The sequence below is a fragment of the Heterodontus francisci genome, unplaced genomic scaffold (assembly GCF_036365525.1).
Source record: "Heterodontus francisci isolate sHetFra1 unplaced genomic scaffold, sHetFra1.hap1 HAP1_SCAFFOLD_61, whole genome shotgun sequence".
In the NCBI taxonomy this organism is placed as follows: Eukaryota; Metazoa; Chordata; class Chondrichthyes; order Heterodontiformes; family Heterodontidae; genus Heterodontus; species Heterodontus francisci.
Window position 1 is genome coordinate 2,546,817 of NW_027141441.1, and position 11,217 is coordinate 2,558,033.

Genomic DNA, 11,217 nt, shown 5'->3' on the forward strand with positions numbered 1-11,217 from the left:
AGGTATTGTAAACACCACCCATGCCATGTTGTTTATTCTCTGTTTTTCACATTGGCTGCCCCTCGTTCTTTATGTGTTTCCAGCCTGGTCTGCTCCTCTGACCTTCATTCCTGACACTCTATCGACCGTGGCTGACTCATTGTTTGCAATGTTGTGTAATGGTGACTTCACCTTTAAGAAACTGTACCTTTAAGAGACCAAGCCACTGATGCAACAGATGACATCATCATACATATATAAGGAGACACCATTTTGAGAGACACATTCGAACATGGCTTGGAGAGAGCACACACACACCAATGAGAAAAAGACCTGGGACCTGTGATCATGCCATGTAGATAAGAAAGACAAAAAATACTGTTTGGATTGAATCTGAATATAAAGCCTGGGGTCATCATTTAATGTAGACGTAAGAACACAGCACAACACCATATTTTTCTGACATTGAGGATTAAAAAGAAGTAATCACACAGACAACCAGGGACATACAGAAGACTTACATTGACAATTCCAGATTTAAATAAACAACAATCATCATGTGTGCACAACAACAGCCAGTCTTTCCAGCCTTTACAGAGATAGACAGCAACCCAGGGCCACACTGGAGCAAATGGCTCACAAGACTTGAACTCCTAATGATGGCACTCGCTATCAATACACACCGAAGAAAGAGAGCGTTACTCCTACACTCTGCTGGACCAAAAGTTGACAATACCTTCAATACACTCAGAGACACTGGAACCGAAAATGATTATGATGTTGCGATGCATTTTCTAACAAGATATTTTCAAGAAAGGGCAAATCCTCACTATGAAATTTATGTTTCAGGCAAGCAAAACAATATGGTGCGAGACTCTTGACCACTACATGATGAGACTCAGAAGTCTGAGAAAGAGGCAAATAACGTGACGACGAGATTCCCCTGAGAAACACACAAAACACAAGGACACAGAGGAAACCCAGAGAAAGGTCAAGGAAGACCAAGACAGAAATCACAATCACATTCAAACATCCAATCATTGCAGTGGTGAGGATCCTTATTACAAAACTTGTCCTTCGAGAGGGAAGAAGTGTAAAGTCTGCAGAAAAATGGGACATTTCACTACAGTATGCTGATCGAAGCCTGCAGGAAACATTCATAGATTTAAATGCCAGAAGGAAGATTACATATTTGCAGCACGAGAGAAGATTTTTGTTGCTCACGACCACAAGTCCCGACACGTGCCCATGTGTGATGTGTTCATAGGCAATTCGACAATATCTGCAGTAATTGACTCGGAGCAATGATCAACATGATGGATGCTCCGACATTCCACAAGTAACAGAGAAAACAGAAACTGTAATTGAACAAGCTGATATCTAAAATCTTCTCCCATGGATCAGATACTCCTCCACCAGTCCTAGGGATCATCCAAGTTACTTTTAAATCCTCCCAGGGGTCCACATGTCAGACTGAGTTCCATGTTGTAGAAACAAGCAAAGAAAATCTGCTCAGTTCCAAAACTATCAGCAAGTTGAAGCTGATTACGATCAACATCACCAGAGGTCAGAACTACATTGTGAAAGAAGACAGTCTGAAGAAGGATCCACAATATAGACAAAGACATCGGCAAAGTAAAAAAGAAAACTTTATTTTAGTTTGTTCAGTTTGTTTCTACTGTGCCTACCCACTGTTTTTTTCATGTTTGTGATTGTGGCTGTTTAGTTTTTCAGTCCATTAACACCCTATCTGCACTAATGCTTTGTCTTTCAGCACACCATTAACATATTGTTTGCCTTTTTCTGGTCAACTATTCTGTGGCCTTGTCCTATCTACACCTTCTCCTTTGTTATCTCTTGCCCCACCCCCGCTTTACTTGCTTATAATCTTTTACATTTCTAATATTTGCCAGTTCTGAAGAAGGGTCACTGACCTGAAACGTTAACTCTGCTTCTCTCTCCACAGATGCTGCCAGACCTGCTGAGTCTTGTCAGCACTTTCAGTTTTTATTTCAGATTTCCAGCATCCGCAGTATTTTGCTTTTAAGAAAATCGATGAATCAGTTTCCTTATTTATTTCTGACAAATGATTGATTTGAGTTAGGTAAGGTACCAAGGGTTACAGAAACAAGCAGACAAATGGTGTTAATATACAGATCAGCAAATATCTAATTGAATGGTGGAACAGACTCGAAAGGCTGAATGTCCTCATCAGGTTCCTATGTTTCTCTTCATTGTCCAAACCCCAACAGTAAACGTCTTTGTTCTCTCCATAGACGTTGAATGAGCCATCGTGTGTTTCCAGTGTTTTGACTTGTTTAAAGGTCGGTTTTTAGAATGAGCCGATGGAATTTAAAACTGATATCCGGCTTCAAACTGCTATTAACCGAGGCCACGCCATCGTCGGATCATTTAATGACCACTCAAAATTCACCTGAGACCAGTGTCAGTGTGCAGCTATGAGAGGGGATTTCTGTACAGTCAGGGCAGGGAACAGCAGTGCGACCAGTGTTAATGTGCAGCTATGAGAGGGGATTTCTGTACAGTCAGAGCAGGAAACAGCAGTGAGACCAGTGTTAATGTGCAGCTATGAGAGGGGATTTCTGTACAGTCAGGGCAGGGAACAGCAGTGAGACCAGTGTTAATGTGCAGCTATGAGAGGGGATTTCTGTACAGTCAGAGCAGGGAACAGCAGTGAGACCAGTGTTAATGTGCAGCTATGAGAGGGGATTTCTGTACAGTCAGAGCAGGGAACAACAGTGAGACCAGTGTTAATGTGCAGCTATGAGAGTGGATTTCTGTACAGTCAGAGCAGGGAACAGCAGTGAGACCAGTGTTAATGTGCAGCTATGAGAGTGGATTTCTGTACAGTCAGAGCAGGGAACAGCAGTGAGACCAGTGTTAATGTGCAGCTATGAGAGGGGATTTCTGTCCAGTCAGAGCAGGGAACAGCAGTGAGACTAGTGTTAATGTGCAGCTATGAGAGGGGATTTCTGTACAGTCAGAGCAGGGAACAGCAGTGAGACCAGTGTTAATGTGCAGCTATGAGAGGGGATTTCTGTACAGTCAGGGCAGGGAACAGCAGTGAGACCAGTTTTAATGTGCAACTATGAGAGGGGATTTCTGCACCATTAGGGCAGGGAACAGCAGTGAGGGAGAGAAGCTGTCGGTGTCTGGGCAGGGTCTGAGTTTATCGAATAGTATCAAGAAAGAGCAATTATATTGGGACTGTGTTGTGTTCTCTCTCACACACAGACAGTTACTCTCCCTCCCTCTGTCTTGCTCTCTCTCACAGACACAAACCACTTTTTTCTCTTTCTTGTGAACTCTGTCTCATACTCTTTCTCTCTGCCCATTTTCCAGTAGAAATAGAAAACCTTCTGCTAGTTTGGAGAATCTGGAGTTGTTCTTCTTTGGGAAGAGAAGGTTGAGATTAGATTTGATAGAGGTGTTCAAAATCATGAAGGGTTTGGACAGAGTAGAGAGGGAGAAACTATTCCCATTGGCAGAAGGGTCAAGAACCAGAGGGCACAGATTTCAGGTGAAAGGCCAAAGAACCAGAGGCAACATGAGGAAAAACTTTTTTATGAGGCGAGTGGTTAAGATCTGGATTGCACTGCCTGACAGTGTGGTGGAGGCAGATTCAATCATGACTTTTGAAAGAGAATTTAATAATTATCTGAAGAAAAGAAAATGCAGGGTTACAGGCAAAGGCGGGGGAGTGTGACTAGCTGGCTTGTTCTTGCAGAGAGCTGGCATGGACACAAAGGGCTGAATGGCCTCCTTCTGTGCTGTAACCTGTCTATGATTCTATGACTCTAAGCCTAGAGATTACCAGTGCCTGTGAGTGCCTCAAATGTCTACAGGTGCTGAACCTGCCCACAAACCAAGGAATGAAGCAGTAATTAAAGTTCAGAAATCCTAAGGTATCAGGATGTGGGAGGGACTATTGCTCTCAGTTTAAAGTACTGATTTCATTAATTGAATATCCTTAGTGTCCCAGCTCAGTGTAATCCTGAGCAATAATTGCCAGCAGGTTTTTGAAGTGACAATTAAATGAGGCCCTGTTGGTGGATGTTAAAGATTCCCCAGCGCTATTGAAAGAATCACAGGGAATTCTCGCACTGTCCTGACCAACATTCCTGACTCAGTAACATCACCTGAAACAGCTGAACACAAAGAACTAACTGAAGGGTCAAAGTGCAAGGGAGAAAAACCAAACCCGTGTCAACTTCACACAGGAACCCATCGACCATCAGAAAACACACTTCATGAGCTGCAATGTCTGATCATTGAGTCACAGGTATCCCCTCCTGCCTGGCTTCGTTCCGTTTGGGAATGGGAATTAGAATGTTTCAGCAACTCATGAAAGTATCCCTGGAGCAGTTGAAACAGCATTCCCCGTGTTTCAATAAGAAATTCTGATCTGAAATGAAGAAAAAACAGAAAATGCTGGTAAAATTCAGCAGATCTGTCCATCGCAGGACTGATACAAGCTCAATTCTCAATCCAAACAGTGAGAGATCCAAACACTGAGACAGAATATGAACAGAGAGAGAAAAAACAGGTTAACTGTGCTATGAGAGTAAAAACAGGAAATGCTGGAAATACTCAGCAGGTCTGGCAGCATCTGTGGAGAGAGAAGCAGAGTTAACAATTTCAAGTCAGTTACCCTTCATCACAGCTGACAAATATTAGAAATATAAAAGGTTTTAAGCAAGTAAAGCTGGGGGTGGGGCAAGAGATAACAAAAGAGGTGTTGATTGGACAAGGTCACAGAGAATAACTGACCAGAGGGGCATGGAACAAAGGCAAACAGTGCTGAACAGTGCTCAATGGTGTGCTGAAAGACAAAGCGTTAGTACAGAGAAGGTGTGAATTGACTGTAATGCACAAAGCACTCCGAACACAAACATTAAACATTTGTTAAAAAAACAGAAACAATGGGTAGACACAGTAGAAACAAACTAACCAAACTACAAAAAAATGAAATAAATTAACCAAAGAAAAAGGAAAAACTAAACATAAAAAAGTGTGTTGGGGGGGTGGGGGTGGGGTCCGTCATGCTCTGAAATGATTGAATTTAATGTTCAGTCCGGCAGGATGGAGCGTGCCAAATCACTGACCTGAAACGTTAACTCTGCTTCTCTCTCCACAGATGCTGCAGACCTGCTGAGTATTTCCAGCATTTTTTGTTTTTGTTTTAGATTTCCAGCATCTGCAGTATTTTGCTTTTATGTTATGAGAGTACTTCTACTGTTTTTGTAAACATGTTTTAAATATGCAAAGTTGAATTATGGACACTGATTCATGTGGAATCTTGAAGAGATTCCTCCAGTTCTCTGGCATCATTCGCATATTCAAGGAGGATTGAAAGATTGTGGTGCGAGTCTCCGCTATTTCCAACCTTACCTCCCTCAGCAACCCAGGATGCAGCCCATTCAAACTGGGTGACTTTTCTACTGTGAGAGCTGCCAACCTTGTAATTGTCTCCTCTTTATCTATTTTCATTTCGTCCAATTTTCTCACTTCCTCCTCCTATCCTGTGACATTGACAGCATCCGCTCATTTTGTGATGACAGATGAAATGTACTTAATTAGTACCTCAGCCACACCCTCTGCCTCCACAGGATCTCCTAATTGACCCACCCTTTCATTGTCTGTCTATATGTTGGTAAAAGACTTCAGTGTTCCCAGTTATGTGACCTGCTAATCTTTTCTCATACATTCTCTTGCTGATCTCATTTCCTTTTTCAGCTCTCCTCTGTACTTTCTGTATTCTGCTTGTTTCTCTACTGCATATGAGTCCTCACATGATTTCTATGTTAATGATTTTTGAACTAGTTTGTTGAAGGATTGAGTTTTGTAAATTTCTCCCTAGCTCCCATCATGGTCAGGCAGAAAGTTTAACTGCTGTGTTTTCAATCAGCAACAGCTTTATTTGAAAAGCCATTGGGTCAGGATTCCGGGTTTTAATCCAGTCACAAATCTGGTTCTGATGTCTTGTGGCTCCAACTGTCACATGACCTGTCAGAGGATGACCTCATAATTGACCCATTCATGGAGCTGTGGGTTGATGTTTAAATTGCTTCAAAATAATTTTCCAGAAGGATAATTAAAATGAATCGATATATAAAAGGTAGATTTTGTGAATTTGTGCTCCCAGTGGAAATTCCTGCAGTCAGGTTTTCAGATCCCCAATTCCCCACAGGAAGCTCTGTGCTCAGAGTCCGTATTCATTATACAACATTATACAGAATCATTTCATGGGAGACCCCAGTGTGAATTGTAGACAGGTGGGTCAGTTTTAACTTTCAAAGTAACACAGAAGCAAAATACTGCAGATGCTGGAAATCTGAAATAAAAACAGAAAATGCTGGAAATACTCAGCAGGTCTGGCAGCATCTGTGGAGAGAGAAACAGAGTTAACTTTTCTGGTCTGTGACCTTTCATCTGAACAGGGCTGAAATTGTCTGTGGAACAGAAACGATGGGCCAAGTGGCCTCTTTCTGTGCCTTCAACTTTCTCTGACTCTGTGATTCCATGAGATTGTGGAATCAATTTCAGGGTCGATGACATTGCACTCTGTAAGGATAGGAAGATGGAGATTATTAAGTACAGTGCAAAAATATAGATGCTTTTACATTATTTTAATCAAAATTGATTTAAATTTTGTGCTCACGAATCCTATCTTTTGATCACAATGACACTGATAACAATGGAAAAAGCAAGAGTTGCATTTCACGACCACAGGACGTTGCAAAGTGTTTTACAGCCAATGAAGGACTTTCCAAGTGTAGTCACTGTAGTCATGCAGGAAACATGGTGGCCAATGTGCGCACAGCAAGCTCCCAGAAACAACAATGTGATAAAAACGAGATAATCTGCTTTTTAGTGATGATGATTCAGGGTTAAACAATGACCAGCACCCCAGAAATAATTCCCCTTCTATTCTCTGAAATAGTGCCATGGTACCTTTAACATCCACCTGAGAGGGCAGAGGGATCCTCAGTTTTCTGTCTCACCTGAAAAACAGCATTTCTGATAGTGCAGCACTGCCTCAGTACTGTACTGGAGTGTCAGCCATTTTTAAAGGGCTGTTAGTCCTACTGGAAAATATTTAAAGGAAGATTAAATGAAATGAAATAAATACATTGCTTTTGCCTCTCTCCCATCCCCCCAATAACAGTTAAATTAATTATTTGCCCTTTCCTTCACAAAACCTACCTTTACCATCTGACCTTCCGCCCAAAACTGCACAAACTGTAAACTATAACCCTTCCCACCATCCCCTACACCCATGACATTAATTTGACTCCGTCCCCCCACCCTCACACTGAGAAACTTACCTTCTGCCCCCTCCCCATCAGTGTTGCACCTCATTTCCCCGGATGGGGCTCCGAAGGCACGGCAGTGCCAGTCACTGGGCTGAAGATCGCAGCAGGATATCAGGAAGTGATGGGATAATAATTAATGCAGGTTTGTGGTCCCGTTGCCGAGCGGTGGGGGTCCCCCACAAGGCCTCGCCGTCGCCGGCAATATTGAGCCAGGCCCTGCCGGCGTTGAGGTCCGTGGCGGGCCTCATCCGGGGCCATCTTCAAGCGGCTCCCACCCCACCCCCACCACAGATCTTGACGTCGAGGGATCTAGAGAATCCAGCCCATTGTTTCTGTCAATCTCAACTCCACAAGGATTTGCCTGTTAATTGTAGAAAAATTAAAGCTCAATAACCTTTTGATAAAAGGGGGTTCAAATCCATTTCCAAACAAATGATAGTTCTCATTGTATCTAGAACATGTTTTCTGACATACAAACATACCAATTAGGAGCAGGAGTAGACCACTCTGCCCCTCGAGTCTGCTCCACCATTCAATAAGATCATGACTGATCTGATTGCAACCTCAACTCCACATTCCCACCTGCCCCCGATAACCTTTCACCCCCTTGTTTATCAAGAATCTATCTACCTCTGTCTGAAAATATTTCAGAATTTCTGTCGTCCAGCAACTCTCACTTTGTTTCCTGGATTTCACCTGAGAAATGTATTTCCACACTTTGGATATCCTGTACTTCATGAATGTTTTTGCTCTCTCGGGATCTCCCTTTAATTATATTCACCGCTGGTATTTTACTGCCACACACTGACTGAAAGTGTCCCATCTTTCTGCAGGAAAAACACTCAGCTTCTTTGGCGAGGCAGTTTTCCCACTTGTGTCTCTCTCGGCCACACCTACTGCAATTGGTTGCAGCTACCACTAGATGCTCTTCCCGCCTTTCTTGTCTTTTACCACTAATTTTTCCTTTTGCTTTCTTAACAAATTCAATTGAGTCTGCAACTCTCGAGATCAGACTCTCCCTGTCCCCTCGGACATCGGATTGGTTAAACTTTCTAACCTCTGTTTGTCTGCTCAATTGAAACTCTTTCGTTAATGTGAGATCAGCCCTGGACTGTAGATGATCTGAAAAGGTGTTGTCTAATACCCCGAACATAATCCTGTCTCCATTCAGCTCTTCTCTTAAGTTGCTGTATTCACAATCCTCCGTGAGATTGTACAAGTCATTGAAAAATGAATGAATACTCTCCCCTTTCTGTTTTGTATGCTTATTAAATTCAAAGTGATTCCTGACAATGCAGCAGCCAGCCGACGTCATCACAGCGCTCCAAGCTCGCACATGCACAAACAGTCTCCTGCGCTCTGAGATGCTGTGCATGCTCAGCCTACGTCTTCCAGGACAAAGTGGCGCATGTGCGGGAAAACTCTCTCCCCCCACTCGGCCACTCACTCCAGGCCGCTCGCTGCCCGCTCCTTGCTACCCCGCTCCCCCGCCCTCCGGCCACTTGCTACCCCCCCACCCCCGCACTGCCCTCTCTCCGTCCACTCACGCCCCGCTTCCCCCCCACGTCCCTCCAGACACTAGCTTTAAGCCATGCTGCTTCCCTCCTCTCGGCCTCTCGCTCCAACATTCGATCATTCTTCACCGCACCACCCGATAAAGCAAGGCAAGCCTCGAGAGGTGATGGGGCAATGTTGGAGCGAGTGGCTGAGAGGAGGGAAGCGGCAGAGCCCATGGCCTGGAGTGTGAGCGGCCAGAGAGCAGGATGGGGGTGGTGGTGGGTGAAGCGGGGAGTGAGCAGTCAGAGAGTGGGATGGGGGGAAACGGGGAATGATCGTCCGGAGAATGGGATGGCACTGTTTAGAGGGGATTTGAGGAAAAAATGTTTCACCTCGAGGGTGGTTGGAATCTGGAACACATTGCCTGAAGGAGTGGTAGAGGCAGGAACCCTCACAACATTTAAGAAGTATCTAGATGACCACTCAAAACGCCACAGAATACAAGGCTACGGCCACGTGCTGGAAAATGGAATGAGAATAGATAGGTACTTGATGGCCGGCACGGACATGATGGCCGAAGGGCCTGTTTCTGTGCTGCATAACTCTATGACTCTATGAAACCTCACTGAATTACAGAGGGTGTGCAGCACTGTCAGAGGTGCTGTCCTTCTAATGAGACTTCAAACAGCGCGACGTTCTCCGACTATCAACCTAAACGTGTCCTTTGTGTAGATATTTTTTTTTAGAGATACAGCAATGAAACAGGCCCTTCGGCCCACCGAGTCTGTGCCGACCATCAACCACCCATTTATACTAATCCTACACTAATCCCATATTCCTACCACATCCCATCATTTCCCTACCACCTACCTATACTGGGGGCAATTTATAATGGCCAATTTACCTACCAACCTGCAAGCCTTTTGGCTTGTGGGAGGAAACCGGAGCACCCAGAGAAAACCCATGCAGACACAGGGAGAACTTGCAAACTCAACACAGGCAGTACCCAGAAATGAACCCGGGTGGCTGGAGCTGTGAGGCTGCAGTGCACGCCACTGTGCCACTGTGCCATATTTGCTTATGAAATGACAGTCACTGCTCCGAAAGTAATTCACTTTAGGTGAATTAAGATGACTTGGTACTGGATAACTGGCGAATGCGCAAGAGGGAGCGGGGGACTGTTGAGGGTGGGATGGAGGCGGCGATGGCAACCTTTGAGGGGATTTTTAGGTCGAAGTTGTTTTCTGTGATAAATTGAGTAGCTCCATCTTTAATCCTGGCAGCTGCCTGAATGTCACAGACAGTGACGTTTCAGTGGAAGAGGCTGCATTTGCGCATGTGCTAGTACAGCGTCACCTGGTGGTTGCGTTGTCAGCAAATGCAGCGTTTTAACTTTGGCTCCACGATGACATTTTTTTCCTCAATTAAAATAGGTCTTGAGTGTCTTAATAACTTCTTCACACGTAGCCTTCTGTTCTTCATGAGGATGTTGCCTGCACACTCCCTCCATTGCAGACAATAGCGTACTGACCTGCTCCATGTCTGGCTTCTGCACGAGACCCGATGCAGTACAGTACCTTGCAAAGTTCTGGAAACATCTCGGCCACTCCTCGGCTTGGTTCAGTCCAGTGACCTTTTCAAAGGTACAGGCAAAGATTTCTCCATCTTCGCTTTGGTTTACTGCAGCCCCCATATAATGTTCTGATATCTGTCAAGGCTTAGTACACAATTTATAAGAATCTGATGGTTAAAATAACCTGAGTTTACTCTGCACATCTTGCATTGAAGGTTTCATCTACAACTCTCCATGAGGTGCCGGACAGATTATATTACATCACTTCCTGTGATGATGCACACAGTCTATTTATATAATTTGCCCAGTAACAACCCAATGTCCACTCTTATATTATTGTACAGATGTGAGAAAAGCTGAGGATGGGAATGGAATGTCTGAATGAAGATTTCATGATGCTGATGATGGAAATGAGGCTGATCTGTTACCCATTCCACAATCCCTCTTGATTTCTGTGCATGTTTCTCGATGCTGTTTCAACCAAATTGAAAAATAATCACAAATCCTCCTCTGGAGCCTCAGGTGGCCATTAACAAAAGGCATGGTGGCCAAGTGGTAAGGCGTCAATCTTGTAAACTGAAGATCACGGGTTCAATCCCCGTACATGCCTCATGATTAGTTTCTCACTTTAAATGTTATGTTTCCAGAATAGATGTCTGTTGCATTTGTTTCAGCCATCTGGAAATCAGTGTGATGTTACACTTTATCCTGGACACTGGGAAGAACATGAGGAGTAGCCACATGGTCCCTTGAGCCTTCTCTGCCATTGATGGAGTGAAAATATCTGAGGTCCAAGCACTGAACCTTATTACTGTGCATTTGCTTGATATT

The 11,217-nt window shown here is 44.1% G+C and overlaps 1 non-coding gene across 1 annotated transcript; it reads left to right on the plus strand.

Moving 5' to 3' along the window:
* The first annotated feature begins 10,924 nt into the window (after positions 1 to 10,924).
* trnat-ugu (transfer RNA threonine (anticodon UGU)) lies at positions 10,925 to 10,996 on the plus strand. The gene has a single exon. It is a non-coding gene; the product is annotated as a tRNA-Thr (tRNA).
* The last annotated feature ends 221 nt before the right edge of the window (positions 10,997 to 11,217 follow it).